This window comes from Pan paniscus, chromosome 1, assembly GCF_029289425.2.
Source record: "Pan paniscus chromosome 1, NHGRI_mPanPan1-v2.0_pri, whole genome shotgun sequence".
NCBI lineage: Eukaryota > Metazoa > Chordata > Mammalia > Primates > Hominidae > Pan > Pan paniscus.
Genome location: NC_073249.2, coordinates 162,453,036 through 162,476,903, shown reverse-complemented (window position 1 = coordinate 162,476,903; position 23,868 = coordinate 162,453,036). Strand labels below are relative to the sequence as shown.

At 38.5% G+C, this 23,868-nt stretch overlaps 1 non-coding gene across 1 annotated transcript; it reads right to left on the bottom strand.

Moving 5' to 3' along the window:
- Nucleotides 1–6,209: 6,209 nt before the first annotated feature.
- LOC112438396 (U7 small nuclear RNA) lies at nt 6,210–6,271 on the bottom strand. The gene has a single exon (XR_003026824.1). It is a non-coding gene; the product is annotated as a U7 small nuclear RNA (small nuclear RNA).
- Nucleotides 6,272–23,868: the final 17,597 nt, after the last annotated feature.

Sequence of the window (23,868 nt, the reverse complement as noted above, 5' to 3'; positions counted from 1 at the left end):
ATGGAATATCTTTCCAGTTTTTGGTGTCCTCTTCAATTTCTTTCATTTGTGTTTTATAGTTTTCATTACAGAGAGATCTTTCACTTATTTGGTTAAGTTGATTGCTAAGTATTTAATTTTTTGTGGCTATTGTAAATGGGATTACTTTTTTCATTTCTTTTTCAGATTGTTCACTGCTGGCATACAGAAATGCTGATTTTTGTATGTTGATTTTGTATGATTTTATTTCTTGTGAAATATTAACTCTGGCCATTATTATGCTAAAAATGATGCATTTTCCTCTCTTCCTGTTCTGGGTTCCATTACAAACATTCTCCACATTCACTAACAATGAATGGTACCATTATAAAATGTCTTATTCCTAGTCCTTAAATTTCTTCTCTGGCCCTGGGAGAAGTTAAAGGAGTGGATAGGAAAAAGCATGTATTCTAATACACATGCGTAGAGAGAAAGGAAATCCCGTAGTAGCTTGGTGGGCTGGGTGGGATGGGATTGGGTACCTTGATGTGAAACTGAGAAATCTAGCCCACTTCTTTCCTGAGACTTTATTCATATAATTAAACTTATTACAAGTCCTTACAACTTCTCTAAAAGTCCAAACTCCTTACTGACATTTCTCAGTTTAGACCTATAGTATTTTAGCCCATATCAACTTTTCTTTATTCTGCTCTGTAATTCTAAACCTGAGGGTCTACATACTACTTTTCCCAGAATTCCTTGACAACTGGCTGTTGTTGTTGTTGTTGTTATTTTTTGCCAGTAGAGGACACTGGCAGGACGTAGAAAATAAAAAGATGGAGAATCCATTCTTCCTCCTTCTTATCCGCTTCTAGAACTCCTCCGCAAGTGGCTGTATCCTTCCGCAACCCACATTATCTCCATAGTAGCGGCAACAGCCATGAGTTCTAGCATAGCCAAACAGCCTTTCTCTGCACATTTGGACTCCGGTAACACCAGATTCATCCTTTTGTCTCCCAGGCCTAAGAACTGTAGTCGCTTCATGCAGTTACTAAACTGTTGTTTACTAACCACTCCACCCCCTTTTTATTCTAAATCTCTCATTCCCTTACCCATGTAACCAATTCCTTGTATTAAATTCCTTCTGTTTAAAATATCTAGAAATATTTCGGTTTTTTTTTTTTTTAACTTGGATCCTGATTAACTCCAACCTACCTTTCTAGTCTTACCTCCTTCTTACCACTAAAATCAAACACTACCTCTTACACTGACCCACATATTATATGCTCCAGTCATACTGTACTTGCTCCCCTTTCACCTAAGTCATATGCCACTTTAAAAAAAAAATCAGGAACAACTTGGATCAAACAAAACTAACCTTTCAGATTTACCACAGGAAGAAAGAATATTGCCATGATAGAGTCTTTGTATTATCAATCCACCTTCTGTTAATAATTTTGAAAGTTTTGTTATCAGATTAAGAATTTGTGGGGCTGGGGCTGGGGAAGACTGAGGATATAGTTACTTTTAGTCGTAGAGAAATAAAATTACATTTGCACCTGTGAATACTTAATGAAAATCGTACTTGCACCATCCCACATCAAATTAATTTCTTTGTTCTCTTTCCATTGCTCTCCCTTACCTTTGAATTTTAACATAGACTTTGGCGTAATAAACTTACTGTTCCTCAGTTTAATTACTCAAGAAAAAGACCTAAGTTCTATGACCTGGTAGTTGGTAATTTTGCTTTGATGTGAATTTGATCATGAATTCTTTGCAGATGGTGCAAAACCAGAATGGCTTATTGATGAGTGAGGCTGGCAGAGCGGTGCCTCCTACATTTCTCTATAGGAGGGACTTAGAGGATACAATCTGGCTTTTAGGGCTTGCTTGGCCAACATTACGTTAACTTTGATCAAGAAAAATAGCAACATTTTCTTAAGATACATGTATTCATTCTTTATATTAGAATCAGAGAATGTCAATTGTCCATATCAAATAATTCTTTTTATTGTTATTGTTATTAATTGAATGTCGTGGAAGGGGACATTTAGAAAGGGAAGTATTTGCTCTCTACTGCTATTACTGCTAGCTGACCGCAAGACCAGAATCTGAGCTCAATGTGGCTCTGTTGTTCTCTTCTCATTACCAAGTATATAGTAGCTTTAAGGATGTAACAAAAATATTCTGTGTGGGAAGAAATCCAACTGACAGTGCTGATGATAAAGAGACAGTGCTGCAATAGACAGAACTAAAGTCTGAGAAAGTGAAAGTATTCACATTTGAGGATTAGCAACTGTTTCAGATACATCACCTGTGAATGTCAAGAAACTACTCTAAAATGTAGATTGCAGAAAATTTGGAAAGAGGAGGGGCACACCCATAATCCCATAATTCCAAAACAACAAGATGAACATTTTGGAATATATATTTCCAGCTGGTTGGTTTTCTATGTTTTGAATACTGAGGTGATAATATCCTACCTTTTTTATCGAACATATCAATAAAAAAGCTGCCAACAGATAAATTTTAACAGACCTATTCCACTGTGTTGAAGTAATACAATTTACTTAATAATTGTCCTAATCAACCATGAATTTTCTAATTTTATTACCATCATAAATAACACTATAGTGACCATTTTATAAATGAATTTAACTGAAATTTCACAATCTTAGGGATATGTGTGTATATATGTATATCTGTGAACACATACATGTACATAGATATACATATATGTGTATGTGTATGCATATAAGTGGAACTATTAAAAGATTGTGAATATTTTAAAATGTATTAATTCATATTACAAAATGCTTTCCAGAGAGATTAGTCTAATTTGTATCCCCAGTAGCTGTATAAGAGAGTATTTATCTCACTATACTCTTGCTAATATTGAGTATTATCACTTTTAATAATTAGATCTTAGTGATGATATGACAGAAAAATCTAATTCATTCTGATCTAAATCTGCTTTGCAATGTTTTAATAACTATTTGTTGAATAAACTGTTCTTTCACCACTGATTTATCTCTTTTATTCTTAAATGATTGTATAGAATACAGTCTTTATGGACTCTTCCTGTCCTATCTGTCTAATTTTTGTACAGATACCACAAACACTTATTTACTGTAATTTCATAATGTGTTTTACTCTCTGATAGCACGTCATTAGTCTTTTTAGCATAGTTCTAAGCTAATTTCACCTTTTTAGAACACTTTTGGTTTTACTTCTGCTATAGCACATTGTGTTTTACCTTAAATTATGGCTGCATAACTTATCTCCCAGAAGAAACAGAAAACTCATTGAAGGTGGAGATTTTAAAATCTTTTTTACTGTGTCCCTTTCCAAATCACAGTTATTTACTCAAAAAAATATAGCAAAACCTTTCAACTGCAGGCAAATGGTTTGTTAGAATCAACTTCAAAACAGTCCGTATTCTCTTCCTTTCTGAATTTCCTGGAATCTTGAAGAAGCTCCTTCATCACCTCTATTTCACATCCCTCAATCACACCAGTCATATCCAACAATTCCTTAAGCAAGAACATAAAGAACTGATAATTGCTTCTGAGGGTAATTTGTTTGACACACTGACCTATATATATCTTACCCACTAATAAGCACTATTGAAAGACAAACTAATAGATCATTATTATTATACAGGATAAATGGAGATATAGCTAAATAGTAATGAATTTTATTTGGTAATTGCCCATAAGAGAAAAAATTATCATTTAAAAGAACTGTAGTTACTAATTAGTTACTAACTCTACCTGTCATCTGTGACTTTTATTGTCTCTAAAAATAGTACACATGTTCATTGGAGACATTCACAAACCAAATAAGTGGCCCTTTATTTGTTTAAGAAATTAATTTGATCAAAGAAGTAGTTTCTAAATCAAAGTATTCTTTGGAAACACCTAATGATTTAAAACATAGATTCCTTGATACCATATAGAAAGTTTGACTTCATAAAGCCAGGGTTGGAACCAGGAATCTGTTTTGGTTTTTTTCCTTTTTAAACTCCCTAGATGATTCTAATATAGCTGTTTGGGAACTACTAGGTTAGAACATGTTATTAATGAGGCTGAGATCATTGCAATACATTTATTCTATTTTATGTATTATTATTATTGAGAAAGGATATGGCTCTGTTGTCCAGACTGGAGTGCAGTGGTGTGATCATGGCTCACTGCAACCTCAAATTCCTGGACTCAAGCGATCCTCTCACCTCAGCCTCCTGAGTGGCTAGGACTACAAGTGTGCACCACCATGCCCAGCTAATTTTTGTTTTTTTTGTAGAGACAGGGTTTTGCCATGTTGCCTAGGCTGGTTCGCTCTATTTTTTTAAGACATAAATATTCTACAAGATGCCATTCAAAATCATTAGGTGTTATAGGGGGCCCAGAGGAGTTGATTCCCAGGTAACTTGACATTTTCATAGAAGTGACAAGAAAAATAGATAAGGGGCATCCATGCCGGAATCATTTATCTTTCAAATCTTCATAGGATGTACTTTTAACTCTTGGATCAGAACAGCATGCCTGGGACTGGTCTTCATGTAAGAAGTGGAGGGAATTCCAGATTGAATTGAAGGATACCAGACAGGTACCATCCCTTCCCATCCACTCCCACTCCACCAGCCTTTTTGGCAAATTATCTCCCCTATTGCCATTATAACAGAAATCTTATATTTAAAACTTGATTCCTTCCAGTTACTCCCTAATTATTCTATTCACTCTATATCATAACTGAACATCCATAATTACTAGACAGGATGCTAATCTCTGGCAAGAGGGCCATAAGCAACTCAATCTCGATCCTCGGGGAGTTGAAATCCAGAGTGGGATGCAGCCCTCTTCATCTATAACACAGCAATGATATGTGCAGTGGAAGAAGAGGGCTCTGAACCCAGATGAGAAGGTGAAATGAAGTGAGGACCCACAGGCACACCATATTAATTGTGCTCCGCTTTGTTGCGCTTCATTATATTGCAATTCACAGATACTGCATTTCTTTACAAATTAAAGGTTTGTGGCAACGCTGCGTTGAGCGGGTCTATTGGCACCATTTTTCCAACAACATATACTCAATTCATGTCTCTGTCATATTTTGGCAATTCTCACGATATTTCAAACTTGTTCATTATTATTATATCTGTTACAGTGATCTGTGATCAATGATCTCTGATGTTTCTGTGGTAATTGTTTTGGGCAGCATAGACCACACCCATAAAAGATGGTGAACTTAACTGATCAATGCTGGATGGGTTCTGACTGATCCACCGACCAACTTCCCCCTCTTTCTTCCTTTCCTCAGGCCTCCCTATTACCTAAGACACAAAAATATTGAAATTAGGCCAATTAATAACCTACAATGGCCTCTAAGCATTCAAGTGAAAGAGCCACACATCCCTCATTTTATTATTGATTTATTGATTTATTTATTTTTTTTTGAGACAAAGAGTCTCGCTCTGTCACCCAAGCTGGAGTGCAGTGGCACGACCTTGGCTCACTGCAACCTCCGCCTCCCCAGTTCAAGCGATTCTCCTGCCTCAGCCTCCTGAGTAGCTGGCACCCACCACCATGCCAGGCTAATTTTTGTATTTTTAGTAGAGACGATTTCACCACATTGGCCAGGCTGATCTCAAACTCCGAACCTCGAGTGATCCACCTGCTTCAGCCTCTCAAAATGCTGGGATTACAGGCATGAACTACCATGCCTGGCCTCATCTCTCATTTTAAATCAAAAACTAGAAATGATTAAGCTTTTTGAGAAAGGCGTGTCAAAAGCTGAGATAGGCTGAAAGCTAGGCCTCTTGCATCTAGCAGCCAACTTGTGAATGCAAAGAAAAAGATCTTGAATGAAATTAAAAGTGCTACTTCAGTGAACACGTGAATGATAAGAAAGAGAAACAGCATAATTGCTGATATAGAGAAAGTTTGAGTGGTCTGGGTAGAAGATCAAACCAGCCACAACATTCCCTTAAGCCAAAGCCTAATCTAGAGCAAGGGCCTAACTCTCTTCAATTCTATGAAGGCTGAGAGAGGTGAGGAAGCTGCAGAAGAAGCTTGAAGCTAGCAGAGGTTGGTTCATGAGGTTAGAAGAAAGAAGCCATTTCCATGACAGAAAAGGTGAAGTAGCAAGTGCTATTGTAAAAACTGCAACAAGTTGTCTTGAAGATCTAGCTAAGGTCATTGATGAAGGTGGCTACACTAAACAGATTTTCCTCTTTTTTCCCCCCTCTTCATGGGGGTTTTTGGATGAAAACCAGAAAACCTGCTAGACAAATTCTAAAAGAGCTATAACACTAACAAAGATTTTCAGGGTAGGCAAAGCAGTCTTCTATTGAAAGAAGATGCCATCTAGGATTTTCATAGCTAAAGAGGAAAAGTCCATGCCTGGCTTCACAGCTTCAAAGGACAGGCTGACTCTCTTGTTAGAGGCTAATGCAGCTGGTGACTTTAAATTGAAATCAGTGCTCATTTGCCATTCTGAAAATCCTAGAGCCCTTCAGAATTATGCTAAATCTACTCTGCCTGTGCTCTAGAAATGGAACAGCAAAGCCTGGATGATAGCACATCTGTTTATGGTATGGTTTAATGAATATTTTAAGCCCACTGTTGAGACCTACAGTTAAAAAGAAAAAAGATTTATTTCAAAATATTACTGACCATTGGCAATGCACCTGGTCAGCCAAGAGTTCTGATGGAGATATGCAAGAAGATTAATGCTGTTTTTGTGTTTTTGGAGACAGTCTCACTCTGTCGCCCAGGCAGGAGTGTAGTGGTACAATCTCGGCTCACTGCAACCTCCACCTCCCAGGTTCAAGCAATCGTCTTGCCTCAGCCCCCCAAGTAGCTGGGATTACATGTGCATGCTACCACACCTGACTAATTTTTGTGTTTTTAGTAAAGACAGGGTTTCGCCATGTTGGACAGGCTAGTCTCAAACTCCTGACATCAGGTGATCCACCTGCCTCAGCTTTCCAAAGTGCTGGGATTACGGGCGTGAGTCACCGTGCCTGACCTAATGTTTTTATGCCCACTAACACAACGTCCATTCTGCAGCCTATAGACCAAGAAGTACGTTTTACTTGCAAGTCTTATTATTTAAGAAATACACTTCATAAGGTTGTAGCTGTCATAGTGATTCCGCTGATGGACAAAGTAAATTAAAACCAAAGCATTCGCCATTCCTTTTTTTTTTTTTCCAAAGCAAAGCAGCAAAAGTTTATTACACACAGTATTACACCCTCAAAGGGGAGAGTGAACTGTGAACTCACCTCTGCAAAATGAGATCAGCCCAGTCTGGTGTAGCTTGGGTCTTTTTATACGTTTTTTTTTTTTTTCTCTTCTCTTCCCTAGCTGTCTAATCTCTAGCCAGTTCTGTCTTTTGATTGATAGGTGGGTTGCTTCATTACTTTGGCCCTTGTGCACTTATGTATTGCCTCTATCCCGTAATTTTAAGTACATGCATGATATGTAGTCCATATGCATGACCCTTGAATAGCTAATTACCGTATGGGGTCATTTTAAGAATACTTTTTCTCTCTAATGCGCGTGCCCATCTCTGGGAAGCTACCCCTGACAGGTTTGGAACGGATCTAGCCAGCCATGGGGGCTCCTTACTCACTTCTTTTTTTTTTTTAAATCTTCAGCTTTTATTTTAAGTTCAGGGGTAATGAGCAGGATGTGCAGATTTGTTACATAGGTAAACATTTGCCACAGTTGTTTGCTGCACAGATCATTCCATCACCTAGGTATTAAGCCCAGCATCCACTAGCTATTCTTCCTGATGCTCTCCCTCCCCACCCGCAAAGGGCCCCAGTGTGTGTTGTACCCCCCATGGGTTCTCATCATTCAGCTCCCATTTATAAGTGAGAACATGCAGTGTTTGGTTTTCTTTCTTTCTTTCTTTCTTTTTTTTTTGAGATGGAGTCTTGCTCTGTTGCCCAGGCTGGAGTGCAGTGGCACGATCTCGACTCACTGCAAGCTCCACCTCCTAGGTTCATGCCATTCTCCTGCCTCAGCCTCCCGAGTAGCTGGGACTACAGGCGCCTGCCACCATGCCCAGCTAATTTTTTGTATTTTTAGTAGAGATGGGGTTTCACCATGTTAGCCAGGATGGTCTCGATCTCCTGACCTTGTGATCCGCCCACCTCTACCTCCTAAAGTGCTGGGATTACAGGCGTGAGCCACTGCAGCCGGCCCAGTGTTTGGTTTTCTGTTCCTATGTTAGTTTGCTAAGGATAATGACCTCCACCTCCATCCATGCCCCTGCAAAGAGCATGATCTTGTTCCTTTTTATGGCTGCATAGTATTTCATGGTGATTGACCATTCTTGATGCCGTTAAGAACATTTAGGATTCATGGGAGGAGGTCAAAATGTGAACATTAACAGGAGTTTGAAAGAAGCTGATTCCAGCCCTCACGGATGACTTTGAGAGGCTCAAGACTTCCGTGGAGGAAGTAATTGTAGATGTGGTGAACATAGCAAAAGAAATGTGGAGCTTGAAGATGGGGCTAAACTGTTGTAATCTCACGATAAAACTTGCTCACACCTGTAATCCCAGCACTTTGGGAGGCTGAGGCAGGTGGATCACCTGAGGTCAGGAGTGCGAGATCCAGCCTGGCCAACATGGTGAAACCCCGTCTCTACTAAAAATACAAAAACACAAAAATTAGCCGGGCATGGTGGCAGATGCCTGTAATCCCAGCTACTCAGGAGGCTGAGGCAGGAGAATCGCTTGAACCCGGGAGGCAAGTTTACAGTGAGCTGAGATCTTGCCACTGCACTCCAGCCTGGGTGACAGAGTGAGACTCCATCTAAGAAAAAAAAAGCTTGAACAGATGAGGAGTTGCTCCCTATGGATGTGCAAAGCAAGTGGTTTCTTGAGATGGAATCTACTCCTGGTGAAGATGCTATAAACATTGGTGCAAGGACAACAAGGGATTTAGAATATTACATAAACTGAGTTGATAAAGCAGCATTAGGGTTTAAGAGGACTGACTCCAATTTTGGAGGAAGTTGCACTGAGGGTAAAACGCTATCAAACAGCATCACATGCTACAGAGAAATTTTTCACGAAAGGGAAAGTCATTTGATCTGGCAAACTGAATTGCTGTATTATTTTAATACATTGTCACAGTTATCCCATCCTTCAGCCGCCACCACCCTGATCATTCAGCAGCCATCAACATCAAGGCAAGACCCTCCACCAGAAAAAGATTGCAACTCACTGAAGGCTCAGATGGTCATTAGCATTTTTTAGCAATAAAGTATTTTAAAATTAAGGGATATATATTGTTTTTTAGACATAATGCTATTTCACAGTTAATATACTACAGTATTATGTAAACATAACTTTTATATGCACTGGGAAACCAAAAATTCTTGTGACTCACTTTATTACAATATGCACTTTCCTGCAGTGTTCTGAAACTGAACTGGAAGTATCTCCAAGGTATGCCTGTAACAGCCCTGCTGTTAAAGTTTTCAAAATTCTGGCCACCTTGTCTGGCAGTCAGTAAGGTTGTCACTGCACACAAAAACAATACAGTTTGCTTGATGCTGTTGTCATTGCTACTGCAGTTCAAGGGTCCAGGAGTAAGTGGGCCAAAATCTCAGCTATTGTCTCTTTTTGGTTCCCATTTTCCAAGGCTGTCTGGCTACAACCTCCAGACCAAAGCCCTGTGACCAGGCAAATGGCCAGAAGCTGCTGGGATAGGCCAATTATGTTTTTATGAGGGCACCGTGCTGCATGAATTTAAGAGCTGGACTTGAAGAAGGGAGTAGGAGCGAGAGGGTCTGGAGCAGGAAGAAGTCTTTGAGATGATGAGGGCAGGGTCAATAGAGATCATCAAATTGCAGCAGGTCATCAGGGTGGTGGTGTGACAGGAAGAGTGAGATAATCAAGTCTTCTCTGACACCACTGAATGTTAGGGATGGATGTCTGTCTGGTGACAGCCTGCCCTGAACTGTTGTGAATCCTTCTCTGTTAGCCATTTTCTAGGTTTCTGACCTCCAAAAGATTTGCAAAACTAGACTGTAATCAATTCCATTGTCTTCTCCAGAAATGTAACCAATATATCACTTTGCTGTAATATGATATTAATGTTACTATCCCAGACCATACTGTATTTTTCTGGGCATCCTTATCTGCATAAACATTCTGAGCTGCCTTTTTATCTGACCCAGATGGTCTATAATAATTTCCTATTAGTCTTAGTTTCCTTTTATCTTTTATTTCCATCCAAACATATTTTGTCCCACTGCCAACTTATTTATTATGTGACATTCTTTCTCCCTTCAGACACAATATCCGCCTTGACCCATGTTGGCATAATTCCCCCTAGCCTGTTGTGTCTATCTCTTGCATAAACTTTCCATATCCAAATTATTCCAAGTCTGTTTCTTGTTTTAGCCCCTCCTTAGTAATCCTTGTTACATAATGTGTCTATTATATCTCTTGGTTTTGTTTTCTTTTAGTTCACTTCTTACCATGCATGTGAAAGTCATTTGTAAGGGGAGCTGTTTAGCATTTACTTTTATTTTTTCTTTGGTTTCTTTTGGGTTCTGGCTCCATCCCTGGAGTTCTTTTAATCTCCGACCCTCCTCTCTCCCCCAAGCCCTCTTCATTTCCCCATAACATGTTAGTTTATACCTTCTTCTCAGATGTACGCAATTTTTACCATTATGGCTTTGTGTATTGCTGTGTGGTTTTGCAGAAAAACCTGGCTGTCCTTCAGTAACTTTCCAGCTCCCACCATTCATCTGTTTAGCAGGAGCTCCATTCAAAACCAGTTTTTTTTTTGTTGTTTGTTTGTTTGTTTGTTTTTGTTTTTATTATACTTTAAGTTCTAGGGTACATGTGCACAATGTGCAGGTTTGTTACATATGTATACATGTGCCATGCTGGTGTGCTGCATCCATTAACTCATCATTTACGTTAGGTGTATCTCCTAATGCTATCCCTCCCCGCTCCCCACACCCCACAACAGGCCCTGGTGTGTGATGTTCCCCTTCCTGTGTCCAAGTGTTCTCATTGTTCAATTCCCACCCATGAGTGAGAACATGTGGTGTTTGGATTTTTGTCCTTGAGATAGTTTGCTGAGAATGATGGTTTCCAGCTTCATCCATGTCCCTACAAAAGACATAAGCTCATCATTTTTTATGGCTGCATAGTATTCCATGGTGTATATGTGCCACATTTTTTTAATCCAGTCTATCATTGTTGGACATTTGGGTTGGTTCCAAATCTTTGCTATTGTGAGTAGTGCCGCAATAAACATATGTGTGCCTGTGTCTTTACAGCAGCATGATTTATATTCCTTTGGGTATATACCCAGTAATGGGATGGCTGGGTCAAATGGTATTTCTAGTTCTAGATCCCTGAGGAATTGCCACACTGACTTCCACAATGGTTGAACTAGTTTACAGTCCCACCAACAGTGTAAAAGCCTTCCTATTTCTCTACATCCTCTCCAGCACCTGTTGTTTCCTGACTTTTTAATGATTGCCATTCTAACTGGTGTGAGATGATATCTCATTGTGGTCAAAACCAGTTTTATTCCAATCATTATCATGAGCCTGGAGCCTGAAGGAAGTCGGATAGAGACTTTTAAAAGTGCAACAAACTCGTTTTATGTTTTCATGAGACTTCAACAGTCTACAAAAAGTCCAGATCAATTGGTTGAAATGAATATTATTTTAATCAACTGCCTATTTAGTCTATAAGGAGTCAAATAGTTTGAACTGTATTTCTTCTCATTAAATTCTCTTTTTTTTTTTTTTTTTTTTTTTTTTTGAGACAGAGTCTCTCTCTGTCGCCCAGGCTGGAGTGCAGTGGCACGATCTCGGCTCACTGCAAGCTCCACCTCCTGGGTTCACGCCATTCTCCTGTCTCCGCCTCCCAAGTAGCTGGGACTAGAGGCACCCACCACCACGCCTGGCTAATTTTGTGTATTTTTAATAGAGACAGGGTTTCACCGTGTTAGCCAGGATGGTCTCAATCTCCTGACCTCGTGATCCGCCACCTCGTGGGATTACAGGTGTGAGCCACTGTGCCCAGCCTTAAATTCTTAACTCTATTTCCCCACTCCCTCACTTAATGGCCCTTTTGTTCTTGTTTGTGCATGCAGGTCTATGTGAGAGTTTACATCACCTATCTACTTCCTTCACATTTCTGGAAAAGCTATCAAATAGGACATCACAGATATACCTGTACTTCCTATGTCCTTTAATACAGACAACAGTGGGGAGGGGTCATAGCAGAAGGAGGTTAGATAAAGCAGTTGGCATAACTGAAAGTCTAGCGGAAACTCTTAACTATTTTCCAGAAATGTAAATTTCCTTAGGGAGCAGCTGTGACCTCAGTCATCTTTGTTAATCAGCCTCCCTGGAGCTCAGTTGAAAATAGAGACAATATTAATAATATCTACTCAATGGGACTTTTATAAGGATATGTTTAAAATACTCTCTAAGAAGAAACATTCTATTAATGATGGTCTAAATAACAACAAAACATGACTGTGAAAGTCATCTGGTTATCATTCAGTAAATTTTTGTGCCAGGGAACTAGTGAGTAATTCAACAACCTTAAGAAGAAAGTAAATTTTTCCTATGGGAGGAATTTAGTGCCTAGGAGAATCCAGATGAACATAATTAGCAGAAATCATTGTTTAAAGTACCTGAAGGCAAAGTTACCCATGCTGAGATCCCATCCTGACAACAGTATGGTTCCAAGTTCAGAGGGGACAGAAACCAGGAGAAGAGACTCTGGTTTAAACATTCCACTGTTTAGACTCATTTTTGTTTAGGTCAACAAAATTTCCAAAACTATTCCCATTATTAAAAATAATTGAGCCAATTGCATTTTCACTGCATTCAGAACATGAAATTTAAAGGGAAAGAAATCTTCAAGTTTATGTTTTTTGGATTAGGAACACAGATTTGGGAGTCATGCTGCCTCCATGAAAGTAACAGCAGAAATATTTGCTGGCTGCGTGATTTTAGGCAAGTTACTTAACCTCCTTGAGCTTCCATTTTCTCAGATGTAAAATAGGGAAAATAATAGTACCTATCTAATAAGGCAGCTTGAGGGTTCTCCTGATGCTTGGCACACAGGAAGCACTCAGTAAAAGCTTTTTGTTATCATTACTTTATTTTTTAATTTTTATTATTTTTCTAAATTGTTAACTTTTGTGGGTATATATTTGTGAGTCACATGAGATATTTTGATACAGGCATGCAATGCATAATAATCACATCATGGAAAATGGGATATCCATCCCCTTAAGCATTTATCTTTTGTGTTACAAACAATCCAATTATATGATTTTAGTTGTTTTAAAATGTACAATTGAATTATTATGAATATAGTCACCCAGTTGTGCTACCAAATACTAAGTCTTATTCTTCTTTCTATTTTTTCTACCCATTAACCATCCTACCTCCCTTCCAACCCGCATTAGCATTATTTTAGAAAGCTGAAGTCCAAAGAGAATGTCATTTGCCCAAAGTCTCACAAATATACTCTGCAAAGAACGAAGTCAATGTTCACCCAGTTAATGTCAATTATCTTGGCTTTTACCACCACTCTGCTATGTCCTCAATATGTGCTCTTTGTGTTCACCTTCTTCTCTTACCATTTTGTCACATCTAGTAGTCTTTTATCATTATGTAAATTATTCATGGAAGAGAGAATAGTTATTATTTCAAGAAGATCCTTTGGCCATGAGTATAAGCCATTGACCTGGGTAAACAAGTTTGCCATTTTTACAGGTGACTGTCATGTGTTCTCTTAGCTGCTAGTCACCATTGCTCTCTTACCTTTCAGATGGTAAGCTCATTGAGGCAGGGTCCATGTCTTATTTATATGTGCAGACCCCTGAGCCTTGCCAACTTCTAGCCATTACCTATGTCTTCAAAATATGCTAGAAACTCAGCAGTAGTATAGCAATCATACATATTACAAAATGCCTAGCATTTTTATTATACATATTAACTCCTTTATTTCTCACTACCACACATTTACAGTTGAGGACACCCAGGCTCAAAAGAGGTTAAATAACCTGTCCAAGGTCGCACTACTCATAACTGCCTAGCAGGAACACAAGCCAAGAGTGACTGACACCACATCTTCATTAGCATAAGAAAAGGTGGGGGCGGGGAATTCACACACTGACTACCTATTCAGACAGTTTAATCTGATTAAAAATTCACTTCTACTAGAAGACACACACACACACACACATTTTATGACAGAAGTACAACCTTCATGTGGCTCAATTTATCTCAAGCATAGGCAAGCCCATTTGCTGACAAAGAATTAACTATTTCTTTACCAACATCATTTATTCATTTCTTTTTCTCAGATAGTGGGTTCTGGCTGATTTTGAAGCACAAGAAATCAGCTCAAGTTCAGCCTAGGATAGTGTGTGTTTAATTCAATCCATAGCACTATTTAATTATAGAAGAATCAAAGCTATCTTTGATGTGACATTTTTTCTCTCTTCAAACATTCTGTCTGTTTTGATCCATCTTGGATTCATGTTGGGGTTAGGTTTAGAAACTGTCAAAAACACTTTTAACAAGCTTGTTATAAACCACTACTCTGAGAGAATCAGCTGAGTATATTAATGTTTCAACACAAGAAAATATTCTGAGATATTTTTAGTGTTTGAAAACAAGACCTGGAAAGCTATGACAAAACAGAGGTAAACAAAGCATAATGAATTCATTGCAAATGTATTTACATCTGAAATAATTAATAATATGTATATTTTGTGAACCATCGTTACCTTTTTCACTAGCCATACTTTATGACTTTGTGTAATTATATAAAAGATTTCTCAAAATCTTGAAGTCTATTCAAACATTGAGGCTAAGGGCTTATGTATCACAGGAGTAATGAGAACTCTAGAAAAATAACTTGACAACAAAAAGTCCTTATAGTTATACATTAAATATCAAGAAAATCAATGGGAAATCTTTGTTATTTGTGATTAAAAAACATACACGGTTAATTTTCATGTTACTGTAGAGCTTTGCCTCAACATGACCAGTCGCCATGTGAGTTATTTTGTTTTGCAACCTGGATATTAAACATTCCAGAGTCTTCAGCTTTCTTATCAGCACAGAAAAGGCAATTTATAGCACAGTACCTTTATAAGCAGAGACATTTTATGTAAGTAATTTGCTACAGAATTCTCTCTCAAAGCTGATTTGATTCTTAAAGAGAATTCTTCATTGTAGATTCTTGATTCTACAAGTATGAAAAAAAATCAGGCTATTATCACTCTTGAAGACAGACCTTCTATTTCTAATTTCATATTTTCCTTCCCAAAGTGGGGTTTATATTATTCTATTTTCACTATTTTGACATGACTTTAGGACATTAATGGGTTGGGCAAGGCCACCAGGATTTTATTTGTCAGAGATTGTGCTGTTTTTGCAGAATTGTTCAAAAGGACACTGAAATGGGTTACATCTCTAACAGGGTGAAGGAGACCCTAGTATAGAAGAATTAATGGGATCCCAGAAAAAAAGAGAGCTTAGGTCCCACAGAAGGGCTATAATCAATCCCTACGAAAATCTAGTACTCCCAGATTCCTGAGCCTTTAGGCCTCAGCAAAGTGGATGGAATGCAAAACCTAGTCCTCATACTATGGCTCAGAGAAATGAAAGAAACTGGCATTAGAGGAGATGGGAAGAGTGACAGAGTACAAATGTAAAGAAAGAGAGAAAGAGCATGGTAAGTATGTAAATATATGACATCACAAAAAAAAGAAAAAGAAAGGAAAGAAAGAAAAGAAAGAAAGGAAAGAAAGAAAGAAAGAAAGAAAGAAAGAAAGAAAGAAAGAAAGAAAGAAAGAAAAGAAAGAACGACTATATCATGCAAAAGAGAAAAACGTGTAGCATTCTTGAGAAAATATAGCACAAGCAATGTGAATAAACGTGCCATAGTGCTTTATGTCAGCAAAGGATTTGATAAGACTATGAGTTTAATAAAAGAAGAGTTCAGTGACAATATGATACACAATAAAAAATGAAGAAAATGCAAAGCTAAGTAGACAGATTAAGAAACCAAATCATACCATTAGAAACCCAACAAGAGAAAAAGTAAAAAGAAAATTAATGTAATATTAAAACACTTTAAATCATCAATATGAATGTAAAAGAACAAGGCAAAGAGATTAAGGTAACTAGAAGAAAATGATAGATATGAAAGATAATGAAGTTCTGACATGATAATAATTGAGATAATGATAATAGAACCTGTCAAATAAAACATTAAAAATAGTCAGGGATATAATGCAATACGTGTTTCCTGAAATAAAGAAAAATTAAATTTAATTCTATTGAATCCCTAAAAAAACTGATATAGACCAAGTTACATAAAAACAATTCCAAGTGAAATCATAAAAATTCTAGAATTCCCTGTGAATTTGGACATCCCTCCAGTCTCCACCCTGCCCCAGTGTGGAGGGTCTACAAACGAGGAAAAAAAAAAACACATCATCCTACTTTATTGCTAGCAGCACTGAATGCTAGAAGACAATGGGATGATGTCTCTAATGTTCTGTGGGAAAGAAAAAATATTATACCCAGCCAAATGATGATTCAAGGATAAGGGCAACATAGAAGTACTTCCATGTTCTAAAGCTCAGAAGTACTTAAGGGATACAGCACATGACTCGAAAATCCACCAAAGGCAGGAGCCACAGTAAAAGAGGCACCTATGATCATTGTAATCATTTAAATAAAGAATAATGTTTAAACAACCAGAAGGATTATGACTACAAAACAAAAAAGTAAATTTGCAATCTCTGACTAGGTTAAAATAAATCTACAGATGGGGAGGAAGGGTAAGAAAAATTATAAGAGAGCTCATTTCCGCATCTTTCTTAGCAAGTAGTCAATCCATCTTGGCTAAAACTGTAACATGTAGGTAAGAAAATAAATGACTCTCCCTTCTTAAAGGTTATTACTTTCTGGCTACCTAGTCACTTGTCCAACCGTCATTCCATCCATCCATCTTCTTACATATATGCATATAGATAGATCTTAAATAATGACATTCATCAAATGTTAACATTACTTATTTTTGGATGATGAAATTTGGGGTGATTTATAGCTTTCCTCTTTTGCTCCTCTGTATTGCTTGAATTTTTAAAAAGTGATCATTATCACTGTACTAGACTAAAATTGCCCAGAAATTCTTTGCACGTCGTCTCATCAAGAAGTGGAGTCTATCTCTCACCTCTTATATCTTGGCTAGGCTTGTGGCCTGATACTGACCAATAGAACTCAACAGAAGCAATATATTGAGACTTCCATGCTCACCCTCTTGAAACCCTGAAACAACCATGCTGTGAAGAAGTCCCATATGAAAGGCAACATGAAGATATAGTCCCAGCCACCCCCGCCATTCCACCCATCCTAGATGAGGCCCTGGACATTTGAGTGAGACCAACTCACCCCTGCTTAGTTGTCTATATCTGCATGAGTGAGCCAAAGCAGAACCAGTAGAATATTCTAGTCAATCATAGACTTATGAGACATAATAAATTATTTTTGTTTTAAGTTATTGAGTTTGGAGTTGTTTCTTCCATAGCAATAGATAACTAATATATTCTCTTTTATAAAAAAGAATAAATTCAGTACTCTTAAAAATCTTTAAAAAAATGCTGAAGTCTGCATAGTATTCCACGGTGTATATGTGCCACATTTTCTTTATCCACTGTATCATTGATGGGCATTTGGGTTGATTCCATGTCTTTGCTATTGTGAATAGTGCTGCAATGAACATACGTGTGCATGTATCTTTGTAATATAATGATTTATATTCCTTTAAAATAAAAATAAAAATTAAAAAATAACAATTGAACATCAACCATATACCGGACTATTTAGTAAATCTTGAGAAGAATAAAATAAAATAAAAAGTGGAGAAAATGTTTCAAAAAAAAGATGCTGAAGTCTCCCTTCTATATAGTAGGGGGAGTTCTCTGCAGCCTGTATTTTTTCAAGAGGTTCATGACTTCCCTGTCAATATGTGCCACAGCCTTCTTTTCCACTATTAACTACTGACATTCTCTATTACAGGCTTTATTATTCTCTCTCACCAGGCCACATCACCCCACACTGGATCTAACTCAGTTTCCCTCACAGTACCACTAACACAAAGCTTGCATATATTGTATACATCTCAGATATTTACTAAAGGTAAAAGAGGAGGTAGCCCAAAGATTTTAAATTATTTATCTATTACTGTATAATAAATGACTGCAAATCTTTGGAGCTTAAAAAAAATTAAAGATATCGACTGGGCACAGTGGTTCATGCCTGGAATCCCAGCACTTTGGGAGGCCGAGGCGGGCAGATCACCTGAGGTCGGAAGTTCGAGACCAGCCTGACCAACATGGAGAAACCACGTCTCTACTAAAAATACAAAATTAGCTGGGCGTGGTGCCGCATGCCTGTAATCCCAGCTACTCGGGAGGCTAAGGCAGGAGAATGGCTTGAACCTGGGAGGCGGAGGTTGTAGTCAGCCGAGATTATGCCACTGCACTCCAGCCTGGGCAAAGAGAGCGATACTCTTTCTCAAAAAATAAATAAATAAGTAGAATAAATAAAAAGATATTTGTTATATCATGCAGTTTATGTGAGTCAAGCCTTTGAGAGCAATTTAAATCAGTGATTCTGTCTTGGGTCTTTCATAAGGTTGTAGTCAAGATGTTGGCCAGGACTAAGACATCGCGAGACTTTGCTGCGACTGGAGAGTCTGCCTCTAGATGGCTCACTCACAGGGTTGTTGGTAGGTGCTCTTCTTAGGACTGCTTAAGAAGCCTCGTGATGTAACAACTTGCTTCCCCCAGAGTGAATGATCCAGGAGGCCAAGAAAGAAGCTGCAATATCTTTTATGGCCTAACCTTAGACGTCCATTATTCCTGGAATATTCTATTGATTACAAAGTCAGACCTATTCAGTGCAAGAGGGGACTGCACAAGGGCATAAATATCAGGAACTGGGGATCACCGGGGACTATCTGTCACAGGCCGCTTAGGAAGAAAGTGATTCACACCATTAGGAATCAATGTCTAGGGTCTTCATTTCATTAGTACACCAAACTACAAAAAATATCAATAAAATTCACAAAACAGAGTCACCATATAGAGTTCTATAGGTTGTTGGTCATATAAGAGACGCCAGTACATAGATATGAGCCCTGTACTTTAATGCAAGGCTATGGCTATCCAAAAAACAGGTGTCTTTTTCTGGACTTCACAAAATTTCACTTGAAAGTTTGAACATGCCTTTGGTACTAAAGAAAACAATAGAATTTAAACATTCATAATAAAACAAAATTATGCCAATTATGACTCCAAAATAACGTGAGACTTTTGAGAAATCACTGGAAAGCTATTAATATGGAGTTCATTTCTAGTATTTGTTGCAAATCAGCAACTTACTAAACTTGTTTTGCAAAATTTGTCCTCTTCCAAACTTAACAGCTCATCACAGTGTCTAAATTACCCACCCCCCTTTAGTTCAGAGTTTGTATTACTCTGAAATTTTCCAGTGCTTTGCGGTGATTTTTTTTTTCTTAGACCCCCTGGTGTAACTCTATATTTCTATGATATCCTATTCTAGGAATCAATCGAAGATAAACTCATAGAAAAAATTCCTAGAGTGTTTTACAATCAGATATCCAAGTGGAAAAAACTTGAAATGTGAATTCAGGGATACCAATAGCTTTCTATACTGTTGCATCAATGTTCTTGGTATTGGTCCTACCAAACATAACGTATTTGCAGTATGTAATGGTCTAAGCCAACAAAATCAGTTCTCAAATCTTTCTAGGACTATTCAATATCCACCGTGTTTTTGTTTCATCAGAAAGATCTATTGCTGGCCAGGTGTGGTGGCTCATGTCTGTAATCCCAGCACTTTGGGAGGCCGAGGTGGGTGGATCGCTTGAGTCCAGGAGTTTGAGACCAGCCTGGGTGACATGGAGAAATTCCATCTCTACCTTAAAAAGAAAGAAAGGAAAGAAAGAAAGAAAAGAAAGAAAGAAAGAAGAAAGAAAGAAAGAAGGAAGAAGAAAAAGAAAGAGAGAAAGAAAGAAAGAAGAAAGAAAGAGAAGGAAGGAAAGAAAGGAAAGAAAGAAAGGAAGAAAGAAAGAAATTAGTCAGGCGCGATGGTGCGCGCCTGTAGTCCCAGCTACTTGGGAGGCTGAGGTGGGAGGATTGCTTGAGCCTGGAAGGTAGAGGCTTCAGTGAACCAAGATTGCACCACTGCACTCCAGCCTGGGTGATCCCTGACTCAAAAATAAATAAATAAATAAATAAATAAATAAATAAGCTATTGCTGAGTCATATAACTGGCTTTATGAAAGAAGAACTGTGTGGAGTTGGAGCCACTCCATGAAGTCACTCTCAGAGTGTCAAGTGATAGTTGTCTTTTGAGTCCGCTTGATTCTAAAATAAACTTAAACTTCTATTTTTCATGATCAATGCCCCCTCTCTTTATGGTACTAGAGCTGTGCTGATCTGCAGGAATGCTAAATATGAACGTCACAGGCCACAAACCTCCTTTATTTTTCATAACTAAATGTAATTTGTGATTGTAAGTTAAATTATTGATTCCTCAGTCAAATTCCCTTTCTACCTGTTGGGGAAGCCTTATATTTCTCTGATTGTTTGGATATAGTAAGGCATCTGGACCAGAGTCATCCTCTGTCTCCTGGTGGTATCTGCTGAGCTGCACCTCTTACCCATCATTTTTTGGTCTTTGGCCTCTACAGAGGTCCACCAGCCTCTGTTAAGATTACCTTTGTCCCACCACAGCCTCCAGCTGACAAGTCCTCCTTACCTAATCATTAGGCTTCTTTGAGTCTATAAACCTCTCTAAGCCAGAGCCACACCCCTTTCATAAGTACACAGCTGTCTTCCTGCTTCATTGTGTGCTTAAGATGTTAACGTAACTGTCCTCAGATCTATCTGGAGAGTTGCTTCACTTGGACATTTCCTGCTCTAAGGTCTAGCACTATGCTTCATATAGGTTTGTCTCGAAGGCTTGATTCTTCCCAATCACATGCTGGGTGAAGCTCTCTTTCACTCTATTCCCCCCCTGCACATTTATTTTATCTTAAAGATAGCATTGGCCTCCCAAAGTGCTGAGATCACAGGCGTGAGCCACTGTGCCCGGCCAACTGTTATCCTTCTTTAAAGATCATTATAGGTTCTTTTCAACTTCTTTATTTGCCATATTAAATTTATGTACTAACTTTTACAGCATTTGTCTTTGGATTTTCAAAGCCAGGTTTGAGCATGTGGAAAATATCTTCTCTTTCAAGAATTCCAGGTCTTACAAATCAAAAGCTCTTTGATTTTTAAGACTATTGTTTCTGTTTAGATTTTAAATGTACTAGTTTGCTAGGGCTGCCATAAAAAAATACCACAAATCAGGCGGCCTAAGCAACAGAAATTTATTTTCTCAGAATTCTAAAAGCCAGAAGTCCAAGATCAAGGTACTGATGGGGCTGGTTACTCCTGGGACCTGACTCTTTGGCTTGCAAATGGCCACTTTCTCACTCTGTCCTCACATGGTCTCCCCTCAGTCTGGGTGTTGTCTATGCCCTAATCTCCTCTTCTTACAAAGAAATCAGTCATATTAGATAGGAATGCACCCAAAGGACCTCATTTTACCTTAATTACCTCTTTAAAGGTCCTAACTCCAAATACAGTCGGATTCAGAGGTACTGGGGCAATACAACTTCAATATATGAATTTGGGGTGTTACAATGCAGCCCATAACATTAAATAATCTATTTAGATATTTGGTAGACTTATGAATGTTCTTTGGGCTCTTTTTTGTCTTCTTTTCCTGTGGCAAATGAATACAGGTTGTGGTGACTGACTCAGTGGAGGGAGGGTCTCAGCAGTCTACACTCTAGTCATAGATTACAAGACCCTTCGCACTCTGGCTTCACTTACTCCTCCAACCTCTTCTCTCAGCTCTCCCTATATTTCTCTTTCTCTCTCCATACAAGATGTCCTTCAGATTCTCAAAATCCCCACTGCGTCTCTCATTTCTGGACCTTCAAAGATGTTGTTCCTTCATCTTAAATGCTCTTCCTCTTTCTGCTTCCCTTTGCCTTGCTAACTCCTATAAATCATTCGTGTCTCACGTTCAGCTTTTCCTGGTACCTAAAACTAGGTTACGCTTCCCTATTTGTTAACCTTCCCATAGCACATAACTATTTACCATTGTATAGGTCTCAGTCATTACACTTTTCACTACTTATGTAATATCTGTGTTTTCTGCTAAACTGTAAGCTCCGTGGTGGCAAGGACAGTGTCTGTATTGGTCACTGCTATATCCAGTATCTGTTGCAATGTCATGTTATGTTCAGTGTCTGCCACAAAGTAGATGCACGATAAGTATTTGTTTTTTGTTGTTGTTGTTTTTGCTTTCCATCTTTATTAAGGCATAATTGACAAATAAAGATTAAATATATAAGGTTTGAACATTGATGTTTTGATACACATCTACATCACAAAATGATTACCATGATCAGGTTAATTAACATATCATCGTCTCACAGTTACCTTTTTTCATGTGTGGTGAGAACACTTGAGATCTACTCTCAACAAATTTCAAATATACATTATTATTAACTATCATCACCATGCTGTACATTAGTCTCCAGAACTTATTGATCTTATAACTGAAAGTTTGTACCCTTTGACTAACATCTCCCCTTTTTCTCCACCCCATGGAAACTGCCACTCTACTCTCTTACTGTATATTCAACATTTTTATGGATTCCATATCTGATAAGTTATGCTGAATGAATGAAAACTAACTCTGAGACATTGTTGGCTTAGTGCGCAAACAATTCTCCACACACAAGAATAATATGTGGAGTTACACCTATTTTTTAAAGACCTTGCTCTATCTGTCAGTCAGGATTGTTAGTTGGAAGCAACAAACATTTACTTGTGCTAATTTAAGCAGAAAAGGATATTGAGTAGCTTGCAATAGCTTCAGGAAGACAAGAGATCCAGGTTTGAAGGCTACAGAGCCAGGTACAATGCCCAAAATCACAAGGCAAAACTGTTTCTACCTTTGGGCACCCAATGCCACAGGTGGCACTGACAGCATCACTAGACATCGGGCACTAGGGCTGCCACTAAAACCACTGTCCCTGCTGCCTCTAGAAAGCAACCCCTATTGCATAATTGCCTCCAGCACCAAGGCAGCCACTATCATCACTACCACCCCCAGAGCCTCCACTGCCCACATTAATTTCCCTGCACCCTGTCCTCACTGCCCCACAACTACCTCTATCCCTACTGCTCCACCGCCCCTGCTGCCACCTGCATGGATTCTGGGCAGACCCTGCTTCTTCACATCAGCAGCTTTCCATTTAAAATCTGCTTGCCAGAGCCTAGGCTATGTAGCCCATTCCCTAGCTACAATGGAGGCTGGTAAAGAAAATGTCTATTTTCATTTCTATAGCACGTTACAGACTATGCCTCATAATGTGAGAAACTCCCAAACACAGGAAGGAGGTTCAGACACTGGAAGGCCAAAAAGTATGACAAAATGTCCACTGCTTTGTTATTGCAGAAGCAAGAAGTTCCATGAACCCAAAAGAGCTGTGTCTTTATAGAATATGTATGTGTGTGTGTGCATGTGTGTGTGTTTAAACATCTTTCCAATCTTTAGCATCAACCTTTTGCAAGATAACAACAAAATGTCCATCGAGATGCTAACACCAGTGTTCAGCTTTGCAAACTTGTAGATGGTCAGTTTCACCCTCCACCCATAGTCGATGTTCATGCCCATCCCAATGACCGAAATTCCCCAAATTCTTCCACTTCCACCTCCCTTTCC